Source organism: Micropterus dolomieu, linkage group LG10 (assembly GCF_021292245.1).
Source record: "Micropterus dolomieu isolate WLL.071019.BEF.003 ecotype Adirondacks linkage group LG10, ASM2129224v1, whole genome shotgun sequence".
Classification (NCBI taxonomy): Eukaryota; Metazoa; Chordata; class Actinopteri; order Centrarchiformes; family Centrarchidae; genus Micropterus; species Micropterus dolomieu.
The window spans coordinates 17,523,397-17,541,779 of record NC_060159.1 but is presented as its reverse complement, the minus strand read 5'-3'; the positions used below and the strand labels follow the sequence as shown (position 1 = coordinate 17,541,779).

The window sequence follows — 18,383 nt, the reverse complement described above, 5'->3', positions numbered from 1 at the left end:
CTTTATTGGCTGGACATGGGAGGGACTGGTCTACTGTTGAAGTCAGCACAGCCTCATCATTATCTGATGTTCCACTGGGTCAACAAGGATGTGACCAACGCTGAATCATCAAACCATGCCGTCCGCCCAAACTCACTCCCTCATATCAGAGTTGTGAGGTAATGGGGATGCTTGGTTTTGGTTGGGTCCGAGAGCTGCTGAGGTCGCCAAATGACTTGTGAAAACAGTCAAGACAGAGATTGTCATTTGTGGTCGCTGACATGGAACTGACAGAGGATGGATAGTGGCAGGACTTGTCTAGGCACGATCATGACAGAAATAAACGCAGCAACATTCAACAAGCATGTTCCAACATATGTCGCGGCTGATATAAACAACGGTGCTATCTTTAGCAGGAGGGAACAACTGGTCGTACATGGCAGTTCATAAAATCAGCACTTGGAAACATTAACGTCTACTGGGACCTCAGGAATGAATGACATTTTTTAGTTTAACGTAGCCCTCTCAATATACAGTACCAATGGGTCTCTATTTTAGTGTACAGTCATCTTTGTTAATGTGTGACAGTTTGAGATGAATGTTGACTGTCGGCATTCCTTCTTTCTCTCTCAATCTCTGATGGTGGTGCTCTGTCCAATAGGGGAGGGTGGATTGATACCTAAAGTCTCATTAGTTCTGATAATCCACACAATTAACATTTGTTATTTACTTTTAAAAACTCTTGTGCTTTTAAAAATTTATATGATTAAGTACTTAACAGGAAATAATAAAAACATGTCTATTGTTTGACAAGTATCTTGGTGGTAAAGAAAATCTATTCTGAGGAAGCCTATTAATGCATGCATTAACCTCATAATTGACACTTTTCTCTCCCCTACATGATAATACATTAGCTGCTTAATCATAGTAAAATAGTAATTTAGCAAGTAGATTCCGCGATTCTGGTTCATGGTATTGCTAGTTATTGGATCAAAGCCAAATTTTGTGGAATCACCCACTCTTTCAAAGCAGCCATGTCACATGTGCGTGAAACTCAACACAAAATACAACATGAATAATGTGTAGGGTTGAAACAATAAAGACGGAGCTAGGAAGCATGATGAAGCAAATACGATTGTGGGTGCCTCATAAATGATATACTGTATATACCTTAAAAACTGAAATGTAGCAGGAATGTAAAACTGTGATAAAAATTCTAAGCTTAAGGTTCACTAATGCCTCATTTCCACTGCATGGTACAGCATGGCTTGACTTGCTTGGAAGTGTTCTTTTTTGGTTTTCATTTGGCAAAGGTTGTGGATAGTACCTGGTATTTATTTTGGTCGAGGTTCCAAGTAAGCTGAGCCGATAGAAAAAGGTGGAATTTAAAACACAGCAGACCACTGATTGGTCAGAGAGAATAGCCACTAGAATCATCACATGCGTGACACGAGACATCCTGCACAAACCATACCATTACATTGTCAAATTATCACATGAATAAAGTCCTGTACTTAGGTTATGTGATGACACCTGAGCATGTTCCACTCGATAAAGAAGGGTATGGCAGAAAGCTTGAGGATCAGCTAAGCAAATTAACCTTAGAGATTAGAGTTTATATGCACTCCCAAGGTTAAGACTGTACCGACATTTTAAAAACCCACTTCCAAAACATCATTAATTCGAGAATTCAACAATTTTAAAATGGAAACAAACGGATGAGATAGAGTTGTTGTAACTGCCACACATTGTCAGTTTAGTTTCTAATTGTCTACCTTGTTATTTTTGTTTTCTACCTATACAAATATAGTATTTCTAGAGGCGGAACTAATGACTAACCATCTAGTGTTCTACACGTCATAATTAATCAACACCTTGCAAGCAAAGCGCCAAGGAAGCATGGCATAAGATAAGCTCTCAAGCTAAGTTTAATGATTAAGCATATACAAATACACAGTATATATACAGTATATAACCTAGAAGAAAGTAGACAAGATTGAGTCATCTTTACACTAATAATGCAATATTGTACTGATGGATACTGGCCCTGTGGCTGGTAAAGTAAGGTCACTGAGTTCCACACATTTGGAAATCCAACTATATTAAATGGACAATAAACACTATTGTGAGTTGAGGCAGTAAGTGGGACCACAGCATGTAAGCATGGTCGAGATAATGAAAGAGTATGATCTCAGAGTCACGTGCAGTGTTTTACGATACTCTCCATAAACACATTGGCTTTTCAGTAAACACCATAAAGGACTAGATTAGATTACAAGCCATTGTACAAAATGACAGAGGATATATCCATAACAAATGACACAGAAGAGAATGTTTTAGCATCTGTATGTCATTATATGCTCTATGATATGATGCACGTCATCACACTCCATTGCTCCCTCTTTATCATGTTGATAAGACACAACCACCTGCCTCATATGCTTGTCTATCAAAGGTGCTTCTGTGCCCTGTCATTGTCATTGTCAGGTAATTAGGCGAGCCCTTGGTGAGAGTGAATCACAACCGTTGGTTTTCAGTAATACCACAGAGGAAGAAACCATGAAAACCTAAGCACTGTGTGGGAGTTGACGTGTTGTGTATAAGAAGGAGAGGCATGTTTTTTTACCCACGTGCTGACAGGGTGCTGGGCTGTATTAGCGGTCTGGCCTGGACAGAGATAATGACAGTGAGGTCTGGGTCAGCCTGAGTCTGTCATCGGTCTTATCACCACAAATACACATGGCACAGGCACATTACCCACCACCTTTTGTTTAGTCTGCTACTTCAACGCTGGGTTGGAGCTATGTATTGTTTGAATGTTTTTTGATACTGATAACAGTGCCCATACCTGATTTTCAGTAACAATACCAACATTTTTTGGTACATTCCTTTAAGAATAACTACAAAAGAGCACAAATTTGAACAAGCAATTGATACTTGGTGCTATGGACTAACTTCAGATGGTATCAAAAACAGCAGTGATGTTTGATAGCAAGCTCTAGACTGGACTAAACATGTCCTATTTGAGCAGACTTTTGACATTACTTTACTTTGGGCTATTATTAGAACTAACTCCGAAAATAGACATTAGTAGGCGGGTGCTATCACACCCTACACACTGAGCAGCTGTTTGTGATCAAGAGAGAAGAGAAATGGTGATGAAAGAGGAAAAGAGAGGAGAATAACCTCCATAAACATTTCCTTTCCTTTCTACCCTTACAGCTTTAGTTTCTTGGCATACATGTGCTCCGAATACTACTGGGTTTCTTGCATAAACACATGCAATTATGCATACACTTCACATAAATAGATGGTGATATAACTTTAGTTTTATAACTTCAGTTTTAGAATTTTGTCCTATGTGCGGGCAAAACTTCGGCCTTTCTGTCCTCTGCTGCAGATATTTTCTGGGTACAGCTGGTTATCTGTTTGTCCTGCTGTGTCCTGTCTTCTTTTGTCCCACCAACTTAGCCATGGTCTTAAAACAGCTTGAGCCGCAACAGATGCAGATGCATGTCCTCAGGGTTAAGAGTGGAGTGAGAAAGAGCACGAGAAAAACAGACAGAGAAAGTGGTGATAGACACAGAGGCTGCCAGAGACACTTTTACAAGAGTCTTTAAAACAAACACCTGCTGCCATGGCTGAAGTGCCTGGGGAGCTTCAGAGAACCTGCAGTCTGTAACCGCACAGCTGTGATTAGATAATGAAACTGAGCTAACAGAGTTACAATATTACTAAATAGCTCTCAAATTCTCAAGTCTCAAATAGATTTCCTGTACAAGCACAAGGAAACACACAGCTCAAACATGCAGCCAAGGCTGTAGTGGAGGGTAAATGCACATAGAACACCCACCAACCTCTAAAATTCACCACCTATGAGGATTTTTGCATAGTTTACATCCGTTAGTGTCCTCAAACTGGGTAATCTCTCATAGTTTCTTTTGCAAATTCTAGGATTGGCCAGTTTGCTCTTCAAAGTGTATCCTTATGTGACCACTGAGACCTTTGTATACCATCAACTTACTTGAGCAACATGGGAATTAAAAGGCCAAAAAGCACCGCTAAAAGCCACGAGTGTGTTCACTACTCTCATTGGTTAGGGGTGTCTGTAGTGTGAGCAGGAACGTAACATGGGAAGAAGGTCCTGAGGTCCTATCTGCCCAAACATCAAGAAAGCAACATACTTTGTTGCTAGCCCAGGTCAGACCTTGATTCATTCTCCCTCTAGTTGCTGGAAACTGTTAATTTCATTCAACCACATCCCCGTATGTAAAGGGCACCTGGCTATGAGAGACGGTTAGTGAAGTATGCCTTGCAATTGGTTCAGAACGAAGTCCAATCACGTTCCCAGCACAAAAGAAAATGCCCCAGAATTTGTGACTGGACTGAGACCACTCAGTTCAGCTGTTTTAGTTTGCACCCAAGTATAATTGCTGTATTCATATCTACCCAAACATATCGCATCAAGGGGGAATACGAACTAGTCTGATTCAACGCAGGAATGCAGGTTTGAAAATGCTCTAAAAAAACTGAAACTAGCATAAACATTTGCTGGAGAAAGTCAGAGTCAGGAGGCTGGACATGTGTCTGAAATGTGCTGCAACAAATAATAATTTGTCAGATAAAAAAACACAAAGTAAGCTGCTAGCTAGTAGTTATTAATGCTATCATTCCCAGCAATCAAGTGAGACGATTATCTTACTATTAGTCATCATTTCAACAGCTCTGGTCCTTACAAGCAAAATTACTAAGTGTGCCTGGTTGTAACACCTCCAGAAGTGCTGTTACTGTATGGTTATCCGAGCAATATACGCATTGAAGTTTGGATGTGTCCCACTCTCCTTAAAGACGAAAAGTAGTAAAGAGCTCATGTCAAGTTGCCTATATTATTTATTGGTCCTGGTGGTTATGAATTGTTAATTGTTATTTGATTTTGGAATTACCCTGGTTACTGTGAAAAAGAAAATTTGCAACACATCTACATTTGAAGCTAATAAATGTAAGCATGACAAAACTGCAGTGATGCTAAAGGATAGAAGGATAGAGTAGCTGACAAAAGGTAGAGATTACCCACCCTTCTTCAACAAAAAATTTTGAAGAAGTGACACCCGGGTCACACTTGACACCTTAACTCATACACACATTATGCAGAACACCTTTCCAGCACATACATTCAACCCTGACACAGAAGAAGACAAGAAGTAAGAGTGGGAGGGATGGAGAGAAGAGAAAATGATGGCTTTCCCTGAGGGTGATGCAGACAGGTCAGCTTTAAACCACACAGTCTGAAACATTTGTATCTGTACAGAATGGGGACTACAAATGACACTTGTAATGTAGAAGGAACATGATGACAGAAATTTAAAGCAATAATTTGACATTTTGGAACATAATATATTTGCATTTTTGCTGAGAGTTTGGATTGGCTGGGAGTAGTAGCCAGCAACCAATGGAGACTCCAGAAATGGTTCGGCACATAATCCTGTGTAAAAAGGCGAACTGCTGTTTTTACACTTTGGTTTTTGACAGGTTAAACAAATGAGATATAACATATTAATTAGTGAGCTTTAGAGTTGCCGGTGGGAGGATTTTGTTATGTTTGGACCGGTTTCCAGCTAAGTTAAGCTAAGCTATTTCACAAGATTTTTTTCTATTCTATTCTTTTAAATATCTGCCAATAAATGTTTTATTTATGCTTATGGATTATAATGCTTTATTTACTGACTCAATAATTTCACCATAACATTTTAATGCATTTTTAAGTGTCATGCAGTATATTGTGAAATGGTTCTAGCAGGGTCATGGATATGCTAAACGTTGGGAGGAGCCAGAGTAGACTAGGATTCTTTTGGTTGAGGACCACCCATGCATTCTTCAATAGCGACCTTTATAGGGAAACTGTCATATTAACATTGACAGGCATTTTATTAAGCTAATGAAAGAGTAGAAATCTTGCAATCATAACACCGAACATGTGGTTGCCTGTAACATTTCTAAAGGGGGTCTAAGGGGTGTTAAAACTGTTTGTACTTTTATTATCTAAGAAATCACATGTAGCTATTGCAACGTTTGTTCTGACAAGTGTACTGTTTCTCTCTTTCTGTGGCTGATATATTTATTTTGTTCTTAGAGAGCACACTTAGTTTTCTGCATATTTTCTATACCAACATAACAACATTGTTCATTAACTTTGGCTAGAAGGGCTTAACTAACTTAACCTAAATGTATGTTGTTTAAAGAACAAATTGCTACTTCCTGATAATATGTCAAAAAGTGCAAGTCAATTCACTGGAAAACAACTTCTCCTCCTCTCGTCTTCCAAGTGGCCTACTCTGAACTACAGGGGATATGGCACTGACAACAACAGCGCCCTGATGAATGTTTGCCTGCATCAGCAAGCTACCAAAATTGTGGATCGCATAAAAGCAGCATCCGAAAATTTGACTGGTTTGGCTAAGGCCACACCAGACCTTCGGAGGCCTGGACCCACAGTGGCCTCGCTAAACAAACACAACTTGGAGGTCTGGCTTCGCTTTAGCTGACGAACGTCATTATGCACGTCGATTAAAAACAAACACACTGCAAGGGAGAGACGTCCAGCTTTTCAGTGTGGACCCACGGGTGGAAAATCCCCATCTGACAGGGTTAGACAAGGAAAAAGAGAGTGAAAAAGTGAAAGAGACTAAGAACTGGGGCTATTTTTGCCTGATAGACAGGATAGTCTAATTATTTTTTCATTTGTTTGTGGAGCTGTCTAATGCCAAGATGCCAACTTACCACTTAAACAATTGAAATGGCAGTAAGCTCACTAGACTTTCACTTTCCCTCCTTCACTGTCATAGAGAGCAAGTGAAACAAGAGAGTGGGGATTATCCCGGTTCATCCAGCCAGCTCTATTACTGTTATTAGTGGAGAAAAGCCAAGATCCAGACAGAGACCGAACAGACTTAAGAAAACCCCATTTCCATACTTAATTAGACAACCACAAGCTTCAAGATTTTAGATATGTATTACCTTCTCTGTGCACAGGCTTCTTCAGTATTTTTAATTTAAGAAACAGATAGAAAGAGCATTATTTCACATTCCATACAAAATATATGTGAAAAAGATGTGATGGCTGCGACAGAAAATAACACTCAATATGAATCAATGATGCACAAGTCAGCGGTTCCCACACACTTCAGGGGAAGCGTGTCTTCTATATCACACTTGAATCACATGAGAGCACATGGGCCAGTTTGTACCAACATAAAAGACTAGCTGTATTGGTATAGCAGCTAATCATAAACCCTGCAATAGCACACACACACACACACACACACCTCAAGAGTAACATAACCCAATTGGGCAGTGGTGTCATGTTGCAGACAGGAAACAGATGGCCTGCTGGGAAAAAAAGGGGAAAAAAGCACACCAAAGAAGGCCAGAGAGAATGCTTCCCTCCCTGTTTTTCTCCATCTCTCCTTCCATCCTCCCTTCATACTCGGTTGGAAGGAAAAGGAAGACTGAGGCTGTGGTGGTGTTTGGAGGCGAGATCAGTGAGCTCTGGCTCGAGATCAGAGTGATGGGAGTTCTCAGGGAGATTTTTAAATAACAGCCCAGCATGGCTCTACTGTAATGGGCTAAGCTGGGACACAGAGCCTGCAGGTTATTTAAGACTGTAGGACACATCCCAATGGGTGAGAATATATTTAAGCCTTCAGGGAATAATATTGCCATCAAGTGCTGCTTTTAACATTAATACTACAAATGTAAATGCTACATTTACAGTATGTGTGAGAGAGAATATTATGTGACCTATGTCATGATAAAAAGTTTATGTTGAAGAAATATTCACATTTTGGGAAATTTTATTTTGGAAACTGGGGGAAAGAGCTAGCCTGGCTCTTTCTAAAGTTCAAAAATACACCTGTTGTATCTTATTGTTTAATCTTACATAAACAGAAACGTAGATGTAGATATGTATAAATGAGTTAGCTAGCCTGCCTCTGTCAAAAATATGTATGCCGGCACCAACAATGTAAAGCCATAACTTGCTTTTTAGATTGTAGGTATGCATAATTTAGTGGACAGTCAGTGGACAGACCAGGCTAGCTATTTTCCCCTGCTTTCTGTCTTTATGCTAAGCTACGCTACAGACAATCAGACAGGTTTTACACAAACCAACAGTTTTGCCAGATTATAAAAAACATTTTATTTGGAAGTGAAACCGAATGTCAGTGGAAGTGTAATGCCAAAAAAAATGATGTGAAGAGAAAAACTGGGTGTGCACATAGATATTAACAACGGACAGGTTGGCTAAAAATGTTACAGTTCGGTTTTCTTCTCTTCCAACTAAGTTTAATTAACATGGGGGTTTGGTCACTCATGCTTTTTGCCCCATCTGAATATTTTCTTAGGTTTGTCACTGCATCCCCAATCTCAGCAATTAACTTGGTGAGTACAGTGTTATAGAATGGCCTAAACGATTAAAAGAGATACAAGTTATCCTTTAATTCTACTTTCAAGTTTTTTATACCCACCAATAAAGAATAGACAGAGATACCTGACCACCGTCAGTCACATTCAAGAGATGACCTGTAAAGTTTACTTCCTCCCAAAAACCTCATGACCTTTGCCTGGTGACCAGGACTTATCCATCAGCTGCTGTTGAAAGATAACCTTTGACCGTCAAAACAGCAATCAGAGATCAATATCGTCTTGACACTGGCTGCCCTCCACAGAGAATGCATTTATAAGTGGACTGACCCTGCCTGTTTAAGGTCCTGATCCATCACATGTTTACTTGAGCTCTGTGTTTTCAGAATCTGTGATCTCAGAACATTATCATTGTGAAGCTTCTCATGCCAAGACCACATCAGATCATCTGACACCCAGACAGTCTCTAAAGGTTTTCTTTCAGAGATTCTAAAAGATAGTTGTATTCAATTAATTTGGCTGATCTCAAACTCATCTTCTGCATGTTTGAACATATAATGCAACTAAACCCTGAGTAATTTGAGTAATGAGGCCTGCTGCTCACATAAGCACAGAAATGTTCCAATTTTAAGACATACTAATGCATTATTAATATCTAAATTTCCCCATATAGGCCATACATTTTATTAGATCCCTTGTTCCAAGAAAAATGTGTTGCTGTTTTGTCTTTACAAAGTTTCAATTGAACAGATGCCATTGTTCCATTTTTAATCAAAAATTAGAAACGGATGTACAGTATCAAATATTATTATACCTGCACTCAGTTATATGTAACAATGACGTTCACCTGCACCAAGTATACTTCATACATCAGTAGCTATTATTAAAAATATTGCCCCCACATCTTGAAGTTTAGCAAGCAATAAGATAAAAAAAAAAATCAGCTCTAAAAGTTTAATGCTTGATATAGATATCACTTACTCAAATTTTCATCACTGCAGATGTTCTCCCTTCAACCGGCAGACATCTGAAAACCTGCCTAACATCTGCAGCTAGTCATTTAATGCTTCATTCAAAAACCCTGGGCTGTAAAATCTACAGACATCATTAAGCATGTCTGCTAATTTCTAAAACCTGAAATACAGCAGTGATAAAACTACTAAGGCAACGCAAACCGAAACACATGTTTACTGTATATTGAAACCTACAAAATGTGGGCTGACTTAAAACACATGTTTAGATAGAAACCTCCTCTCAAAGTCTCCTCATTGAGACTTCCAGTCTTCATTAAATTTACACCCTGTAATCCTGCTGCATAACATTTCAACCTTTATTTGAAGTGTTGGTGGATTGTTGACGTGTGTTTGGGCTTTCTGAAGGCCTTCAGACTTCTAATAAAGAGTCAAGCAAGCCAAAACACAAAAACATTCAGAGCTCCGTCTCGCCGCCTATCACTGTGTTTCTCCCTCTCAATTCAATTAGGTTGTAAAAAGTACTGTAAGTTGTTGGCATGCTAGCCAAAGCATACCAACAACAGCTCACACAGTCAAACTATATTTTGATGATTAACTACTTAATAATGTGTGTTATAAAATGTCTCTCCCTCTCTCCTGCCCATCTCTGTCTCCCTCTGAGTAAACAGTCATTTCTTTCTCTTCCTTTAAATCAAGTTTTTTTCTGCTTTCTTCTGCCAGTGCAGCACATGTTTCTGGACTCATAGCAATGCTTTCCTCTCAGAACAAATTGAGTTTAATGGGGGTGAGGCAGGGTGAGCCGAGTGGGAAGAGAGGGGAAGGCGAAGAGAGGGCTGTAAAAACACAGCACATGGTACTCCATGCCAGTCCCTATGAGGGACTTCTTACACCAAATCTAACCGAAACACATGCTGGCATGGCAAGAACCAACACATACTCACACAGGCAATCACTGAATGGCAAAAACACATCTTAACATATTTTTAAATGTCTTTAAATGTTATTTTCTTGAGTAATTTCACACTAGTATCCTTTGTCTTCCAGTATCTTCCAGTATAAATTGCAGTGACAAAACACCATCCATATTTACTCCAGGCAGGTTAAGAGTGTCACAGGTGTTGGCAGATACCAGTCAACCCACGTCTGGTACACACAAACCTGACCAAACAGGCAAGTGTGCAAATATACACACACCTTTGGCAAAACATTGACATGGACACACATAGTTGGTATGCAACTGAACACTGGTCTTTTTTTGCTCTCCTCATGGTACAATGCTCTGGTTTAATAAACTGGACTAAGTGGACAGGAAAAAAACACACACACAGTCAAATGGGCAGCATCCTTAACCCTGACCAGGGTGCCTTGGATGGAAAATTAATGTTTTTGGGTGAGCATGGCTTACTAAAGGGCAACTAAAAAAGCAGAAAACCTGCTGAATAAAGCCATTCAAGAGGTTCTCTAGCATTTATGTCCGCATATTCCAGATTTGAGCATGAACTGAACACACAAGTCTTCTGGATAACTCCATACTGCAGCTGCTAATTGAGTGTACATGCTTGTTATTATTGCAAAGTTATTCTTGCCATTGCAACATCAAACAAGACCAACGACAAAACATACACAGCACATTAAAGAGCCCCTCCAGCTATGTTTTTGAGACATATTAAACCAGGATTTGCTTCCAAACTTAAAGCATTTATATATGTAGCGACACAGAGAAATGTCCCCCCTTTAGCAGGTGAATGTGAAAACAGCCTTCTAGTGTTAAACTCTGCACATACATCATTCTGCAATGTGAAGCTCGAACATTAAAATGAATATTAGGCAACACACATTTTTGAATGGAGGGGGGTTTTAAAATCCAGTCCACAGACAATGTAAGAAATGTGTTCATTGGAATAAACAACTCTGGGAAAAATGCTTTTCCTGCTTTGTCATACAAATTTGTCATCATCATATCTTGACTTATGCATTCCTTTCAGTATGTATCTTCACAGCAGTGTGTGTTGCAGGCCTTCACGTGTTTATAGTCTTTGCCGTTTTATCCCCCTCTCCCACCTCGCTGACCCTTTCAAATCTAGCAGGATCCAGGGGATTTAGCCCCACAATCTCACTGGGAGATAAATGACTCCCCACAGCTATGAGGCTGCTCAAATCCCTCCATCCAGGAACCAGTCTGGGCAATAACATAAACGTCAGAGCGATAAAACACTGCTCCTCCAGGAGAAGACTGTCTTTTTCAGCAAAAAAAACATGGTCCTTTGAAAGCACAAAGACTTGGCCCAAGAGGAAAGGAACAGCTAAGTTCTTGTAGATGAAATAAAGTAAAGGGCTCTACCTTTTTGGAAGCACAACTATGGTCTGCAAAGTCGGCTTGTTAAGAGAGAATAGCGGTGCACAATAATTGAGACTGGGGTCCCTGGCAGCTATGATGGAGGAGTAGATTTGTTGTAGGGGCTGAGTCATGGTTGATGCCTGGGACACTGGAGACATGCAGTAGAAGAGAGAGGGGGAGCTGGGGCCAAAGTCGTACAGGATGAGGATGTATAAGTATTACTGATATGGTGGTGTGGGGAGGTATAGGTTGGGATACAGATGACAGGAGAACCTCAGCACCCCCTGCAAGCAGCTGCATGTTGGTGCTGAAGAATGCCAGGAAGGTTTTTTTTTTTTTTTTGAGTGGGGGGTCCCATCTGCTTTTGCTATCAAGGGATCATTCTCCCTCCCCATACACTTCAGAATTACTTTTATTATGAAGCATTTTTTTTTAAAAAGACTTGTTCTAAAAGGTAGGAGGGAAGGAAGGGCAGTAGGAAGGAAGGAAGAAAGAAAACACCCCTCGAGGAGAGCTGAAGCCATTAGGAATGCATGCTGAATTTCTAAAACAGAGAACAGAGAAGAAAAGGATAAAAATCAAATCAAGGGCAGAGAAAAAAGATGGGGGTTGGAAAGGAAAGAGGGCTTTGCTTTTCTGTGAGAGAACGAGGCCAAAGCTTAGTACAGTGCCAGGTTCCATTCAGACTAGACAAAGTAAATAAAACCACTTGATGAAAAAGAGCAAAGGAAGCCAGTGGATGGCGGACAGAGCATTCCATGCAGGGGGGGTATGAAGCCATATGAAGTTAGAAAGATGCAGGGAAAGAGAAAGAGAAGGTCTGGCTTTCTGCACTTTCTGTTTTCTGTTATTACAACTGAGCAGTCAGCCTTATCGGATGGCCGGACACAGATTTACAGATTATCACAGGATTGTCAAACATGAAGTCACATCTCTGTGTGTGGGGGAAAGGGTGAGAAAGAGAGAAAAAACAGAGGGAAAGAAAGAGAAATACTATTCATCTACCATTAATCCTTTTCTACTGTCATCTCAATCTCCAGAGGACATCCAGACTGCTAATCTTAAATGATAAACAAAAGCTAGTTCACATCCAGGTAATCAGAAGTAGCGGCGGAGCAGGCTGGGCTTATTCCTGTTCCTGTTCCTGCGCAGTGAGCCTCTGGCCTGCCCTCTCTTCTCGTAACCCAAACCACACACTAATTCATAAATTACAAACAAAGAGTCCCTTGTGGTTTGGGAGGGACTGGGCCGGCACTGCAAACTGGCGCTATAGGGGAGTCAGAGTGCAGTCTGTCAATTAGAGTGAAGCCCGGCTGACAGGGAGAGGTAGGTACGGATGCATGCACAGACTAACACTAACAGGCTTGCACACTTACAACCTCGCAAAGAGGAAGGCAGGAGCACAGACCTACTGTATACGCATGTTCACAAGAGACGGGAAAACACACACGCGCACGCACGCACGCACACACACACTCATTTTGGAGCACAGGAACTGACTGTGCCATTGTATGGTGTGAGCAGCTCGCAGGGTTTCTCTGGCCTGTTTACGGGGAGTGACATATGTTTTCACCTGTGTTCAGGTGTTGTGCATGCACCTCTCAGAGTTAAGCCTGCAGCCATGTTAAGTTCGAGGCAGGCTTCTGTGGAAAACATGTTTAATTGCAGGAGACGCTGCTGCAATTGGGCCTGTGGATTACACACTAAACATGTTGAACATGGGGCCGAGTACCCTGGCTCAGCACAGTTTACAGATTTTTACAAGACGATAAACAGAATTTACTGAACTACTGAATAACCGAATCCCGTGTGAATATTTTATGACTTCATTTTCAGTTTTACAGTAAAAATGTTTGAATCCCATATAACTAGACAGAAAAAAACTACAGCAACCATTCACATCTAACCAGATGTTCATCCAAACAATCAGCATAATGTCTAGTCCAGAAGTTCTGAATATTTAAGTTGCCATACAGTAATCAATAAACCTATAAATAGTAAGCCAGCGCAACACAGTAACTCTCACAGGCATATGTATTAAAAATACTTGTTAGAGATAAACGTGGCAATTTAATTTGATATAGATTTCCTCATGTCACCCAAGCCTATCCAATGTTCTCAGACCAATAAGCTCAGAAATGCAGCAAAAAGGATTTGTGCTGAACTATTTTGATGATCGTTTCAGTGGTTTTTCAAGCAAAGGTAAAACATTTTCTGGTTTCATCCTCTCAAATGCTAAGAGTTGCCGCTTTTCTCTGTTTCATATCATTGTTAACGAAATATATCTGGGCTTTGTAGTGCTGGTCGGACTAAACACTAAGACACTTGAAGACATCAACTTAGGCTCTGAGAAACTGCAGTTGTCAATATTTTTTTTAACATTTCATAAACCAAATAATTAATTGATTAATTTAAGAAAATAATCAGCAGATTATCCAATAATGGAAATAATAGTTGATGATTATATTTGCAAAGAAGGGGTTTTGGAGTTAAGTGACATCTTTTCAGTGAGCTAAACCCTGCTGCCTGCCTGAGTCAGTACTGGTATTTGCATTGTGTGAATGACTCGCTGCCCCTGTTGGTTTTACTGTATTATGCACCCTGTGGTTAATTACAGTGGAGTCAAACTCCTGCCAGCAGAGCCTGTAGCTCATTAGGAAAAAAACACTGACCATCTATGGAAACACACACACACACACACACACACACACACACACACACACACGAGTTTCGCTTTTCCTGTTGCCAAAACTGAATTGTCAGGTTATCTGTCATGTGCATATGTGTGCGCATTGTTGTCTGTATCTAAGTGATCTCACATGGTTGTTCCTCAATTACCCTATCTGCCCACACATGAAACTTACTGTTCCCTTTCAGAGTCTAATCCAGTCAGTCAAGCTGGCACATCTCCCCTATCAGCTCATGAGCACTCGTTTCCTCATGTTTCACGGGAATCCCAAGACACAGAAACACAGAAACACACACCATCTTCCAAATAATTAACGTTCAAACCCATTTATCCACTCATATGTTCTCACATCCTCAACAGTGAGAGCTGAAACAGAAGGGACATTCCTGAGGGCAACGCAAGGTGAGGCACTGCACTCCCACTTCCCAACGAGCAAAAGGTAAAAACTGATTTTCGTGATGGATTAAATATGCAGAGAAATGACTCTTTAAAACATCCAAAGTTTAGAGCTTTTAAGAGGGAAAACACGAGGGATGGTCCCACATCTCACACAACACTAAACATCTCACAGCTTCAGCACAGAAACCAACAGGCAAAAGAAGCTAGACTACAGCAGAGAGATTTAAAAGCGTGTTAAGGCAGAAGACAAGGTGACACTTACACACACATAGCTGAATGGAAAATCCTCTGGGGTTCAGGCACCAACTTTCTCTCTGAGCGTGTGTTTGTGTGCGGCTGTCTGGCTTGTCAAACACTGCTCCCTCCTCCTCCTCCTCCCCGTCCCGCCAGGAGAGCTGGGACTAGCTTTGCCGTAAAAACAAACGCTCACGTGAATAGTCCACCATGGGTACGACCAGAATGAGAGAGCACGACCCAAAAAAGGAAAAGAAAGAAGGGGGGGGGGGGGGAGAGAAAAGGATAACCCCTTAAAGAAGGTATGCTCATTTATGGTGACTCCCCCTTTTTAAGCCAAGTGGAGTATGAAGAGATTTTCATCTACTTTTCTTCTCCTCATCCAGAGAGAATAAGGCTTTTCTAATGCTTCTCCTCTTTTAGCCTCCCCTTCCTTCCTACTCTCAGGGAGAGAGCAAGTAAAACCAGGCTTTAGACAACTGGAATGTGACAGCAGGAGAGAAAGAGAGAGAGAGAGAGAGAGAGAGAGAATGAGGTGGTGAAGGAGGAGCGAGGGAGTGTGTGTGTGAGAGAGAGAGGAGGAGAAAGAAAGACAGACGCATGGACATATAGTGTCCACCTACACACGCCACTGGTGTGTGAGTGAGCAGTCACAGAGAGGTAGAAAGGGGAGGGAAGGCGCAGGCGAAAGGGGAGGTGGGCGCTATGAGTGTATGTATGAGTGTGTGAGAGTGAGTGAAAGAGAGAGAGAGAGAGAGAGAGAGAGGGAGGAAAAAAAGTTAAAGTGCAGCTCCAGGAAATGACCTGAGAATTTCATTCAGCTCAGATTGGTGATCTGGGAATGTGGTGTGTAAGAGGTGGAACATGCTGCTCCAGGCTGCATGTAAGTGGACGTGAATCGTAGGGTTGGGCAATTTGACTATACTGTGAGACAATGGGAATTTGTCAACAGGTTTATCCACAAGTTTATCCACACAAATCAATGAACAGGACTGCTTTATTGCAGTGTTTTGGGTTTTTGTTCAATTTGGTAAAAACAAATACTATATTGTCACAGAGTAAATCAATATTGCGACGTTGTATCATTTGGAGTTTAAGCTTCTTTTTTTTTTTTTTTTACAGGTTTGGGTAAAACATGAACATGGTTTTTGTCTTCCGCTTTGTTTTCCTGACAGTACATGGGATCCAGCAGTTAGCTTGTTGGTACACTCAAAGCTGTACAGTGCAGAGTCTAGATTTAGGAAGCATTTATTTTGCTGTTCTGCTCATTCATAACTTTTATGCAGAGACATTTCAGGACAGCATAGTCTCAGACTTGAAGTTACGTTTAGAAAATACACTTTTTGTTCCCTACAATTCTGATAGAAATAGGCAAAATGAAATATACTGAATTAAAGTTATTCTCTGGAATCATATTGTGAAGTGTTCCCTTCCAATGTGTTTCCCTGAAGCCTCACAAACATGTCGAGTACATTTTGCATTGTTTAGATCCATTCTTGCTAGCTTGCAGTCTTCTTCTTTCCTATCTTTCCTGGCACATTGCTGTGTTTCTTGGCACTATTTGGCTGTGAATAGTCAGCTGGTAGAACAGTGTGAAGCCGTCAGCAGGAATGTGTATCGCGTTGCCACTTTTATGCATTCTGTGGATTGCCACGTGCATGTGCATCCTTGTGTGCGTGCACGTGATACAATCAAACCTGGGACCCACTCTTGAAAACACTGCTCAATAGTGCTATTAGAAAACTATACAGGGTACCTTGAATCCAGTAACTGTGTTGACGAAATATTCACAAATCAAAATATACAAATTTGTTTAATGATATTATTTATTATTTAACCCAGATTGTGCATTGACATAATTATCTGTCACTGTTGTTTACATCATAGTAAATAAAACAGAAACAAAAAGATTTGGGAGGTGTGCTCTAAGACTCGTAGTTACCTGGAACACCCTAGAACTATAATTCTAGCTTATAATGCCCTGGGAATTTCACCCGTTGGTTCCCACCCCCTAGACTGCCACTCCAAACACACACACACACACACACACACTAATTCCCCCCTCTTTCCTCTTCCTCTCCCTCTGTCCTCGTCCACCGCAAGAGGAAAACTGAAACCAGCCACAGACTGGAAAGCATTAGTCCCCTCCTCCCAATCCAATTCGACAGACTCTACATACAAACGAAAACAAGCATGACTGAAACACAAAAAGAGCAGAGAGTAATTTTTCGCCATGAGCGCACAGTGACACAGTGGTGTACACAGTTTACGACTTTGTGAAGCCGACAAAGTTGGCAGCAATTTCTCATCCAGTGCTTTGCTTATGTTGCACTTTCCAACCCAACAAAGAAGCAGTTGCTCATTTGGGAAAACAGGCCAAGCTAAAACCACAGGCCCGGGGGGAGATGTTTGTGTGTTTGTGTGTACAGTGTTTGTGCTTTCAGTTTGTGCATGTACTGTATGATCTATTTGTCCTTGTGTTTATGCGTGTAGGTATGTTTGTACATGTGTATACACGTTGTTTGTGTGCAAACATGCGACTGCATGAATGTTCACTTGACTGCATTCTCCTATTATCCAGCCAAATGCAGAACATCCCCCCGCTTTGGAAAGCGATTCCTTCGTTGGAGGCTGGAACGTAACAGGGACGTAAGTGGCTTTGACTAGCGGCAGCGGAGCGACAGACCCCTCCCACCAGTACTGATGAGACCTATAGCCTCAATAAAAATGCCACTGAGCATGAGGGGTGAGTGGTCAGTGAGGGGGAGGTAGAGACTGATTATCTGCAATGTCATGAATGCAAACCAATAAATCAATAATTAGCTCAAAACTACAAATCTACACCTAATGTCCCTGATAACACAAATTTAGCAAGGACTACAAGAGATACATCAACCATAGAATAAAAACTTTCATCTCTACCAAAAACAATACATTTAACAATTTACTTCAAATTTATACTATTTTGCAACATGCATCATATAAGGTAAATTAAGTAACTATAACTGTTAAATCAAGGTAGTGGAGTAAAAAGTAAATTTTCTTCTGAATTGTGGAGGAACAGAAGTACAGAGTAGCAGGAAATCTAAACACTGAAGTAAGCACCACTGGTCCTTAATGATTAAACTACTGAAACCAGCCACATAGAGACATCAGACAGTATTATCACTGCATGGGTTTATCTTGAGTTTTTGTTTACAGACGATGATGCACATTTTGACATTTGCTAACAGAGCTGATGAGCATGTTGCATGCCTCAAAAGGTTAGAAGTGTGTTCATCATTCACAGTGAGTACAGAGTTGGCACACATCCTACCGTGCCGCAGTCCCCTGTGTTATCTGTCTGCATCAG

At 40.8% G+C, this 18,383-nt stretch overlaps 1 protein-coding gene across 3 annotated transcripts in view; it reads right to left on the bottom strand.

The window, feature by feature from the left end:
- Positions 1-18,383, bottom strand: part of LOC123977963 (protein eva-1 homolog A) — a 93,364-nt gene that overhangs the window by 13,035 nt on the left and 61,946 nt on the right. The window contains exon 1 of one of the 3 annotated variants that reach the window (XM_046061053.1): positions 15,060-15,368. The exons of the other annotated variants lie outside the window; for them this stretch is intronic. The gene's annotated coding sequence lies outside the window, so the exon portion shown is untranslated. Of the gene's footprint in view, positions 1-15,059; positions 15,369-18,383 lie in introns of those variants that run through there. 3 annotated transcript variants of the gene reach the window in all.